Raw genomic sequence first — 1,552 nt, 5'->3', positions numbered from 1 at the left:
AGATGGTGAGAGCTAGTGGGGTATGAAAGTAGATCGAGAGGAAGAAGGAGTATTCTTACGAGAAAGAAGTATGTCTCCTCACATAATCACTCTTAATAGCTTAGCATAACTTAGTAATTAGCATGGTAGAGGAGATGAGCGTGCATTGGAGCTTGGCTCTTGGTTGGGTTTGCATCATAAAGCCAAGAGTTGTTGGTGTAGGCCTCCCTTCTCACAAGCTTGGAGTAGACGATGAGTTTTCCATTAAAGCTTGAGAAGGAGATAGTCTTCTTTACTTCACACATGAGCTTGTGTGAGTGTGTGTGTGATAATACCTTGCAAAAATCAGCCCCCCCTCTCTCTCTTGGTCGACCCCTCTTGCTATTTGCTCATGCTGGCATCCTATTGGCCCCTGCAAAGCTCAGCCAATGACAATTAAGAAGCATAAGTGATAGCCTTGTGACATGTGTCCCCCTTTCCCCTTTTGTGAAAGCTTTAGGTATTTAAATAATGCAATTAAACTCTAATTGGACCTCTTAGTCTTTTGGCCAATAGGAATCAGGCAAGCCATTGGGTTGTTGAATGCTCATTGGACCCCTTGGGAGACTGTCCAATAGTCTTCTAGAGAGCTTAATTTCTATTGGTTCTTTTATCAAGTGTTTTTAAATGAATTAAACTAAATTTACTCTAGCCTAATTCTCGTTGGTCCACCTCTATGGCCATCCAATAGGATTTGAATGCACCTTGGGGGCAACTGGGCTAGGAAGCTGACATGTGTCCACTATGCCCTTTGTGTAAGGGAGCTTGGAAGTATGTGTGTGTGTTTCTCTCTCATCCCCTACGAAAATGGATCGCCTCCTCCTCGATAGGGATGTGGGAAGACTTTTGAGTCTTCCCACAAGCATCCAAGTTTCCCTAAGGTTTGATCATTGAAGATTTCATTTAATTCTGGAACCTTAGCATTTTGGAAGTCTTAATGGGTTGAACCTTAGGGTCTTTGAAGCCCATTGCTCTTTTGCAGATGGCCCCCCTTTAGATCCCTATTTTCTCTCCGTTGGATCCCTACTGTGATTGGTCTGCCAGCCTAACCGATATTCTAGCCTTTTCTCCCTTGGTACTTCCCCATATCAAATGATCAGTTTAACATGAGAAAATCATTCAGGAGAATTAGATAGTAGTTATTATGACATAAGAAATTATTGAGCTCCTTTCTTAGAGAATTTCTTCTTATAAGGGCTGTGATACTAAGCTTTGTATTTTCTCTACACTAGCCTACCTTAGCTTTGAGTTACATGTCCATCATCCATTGGGCAGCACAACAAAATTCTTGTCATTTCACAACAGGTGAAAAACTAGATGGCTAATCATAGGATCAAACTAGAGATAAAAAACAAGGGGGAAAACCCCTATTTATAGCATGCCCCACCCCTAGTTTACCTAGAAGACGATTGTCACGGTAAGCAAGGTGTACTCTACGAGAGAATCACAAACAAAGAACTCATGTTTTTGGAAAGCAATAGTTTAATTAAAATTAAAATCGATAGTGGAAAAGCATACATTGTCCTGCCGACCA

The sequence above is a fragment of the Adiantum capillus-veneris genome, chromosome 6 (assembly GCF_014529385.1).
Source record: "Adiantum capillus-veneris isolate H3 chromosome 6, ASM1452938v2, whole genome shotgun sequence".
Lineage (NCBI taxonomy): Eukaryota > Viridiplantae > Streptophyta > Polypodiopsida > Polypodiales > Pteridaceae > Adiantum > Adiantum capillus-veneris.
The sequence above is the reverse complement of the archived record's forward strand: the minus strand, read 5'-3'. Positions refer to the sequence as shown.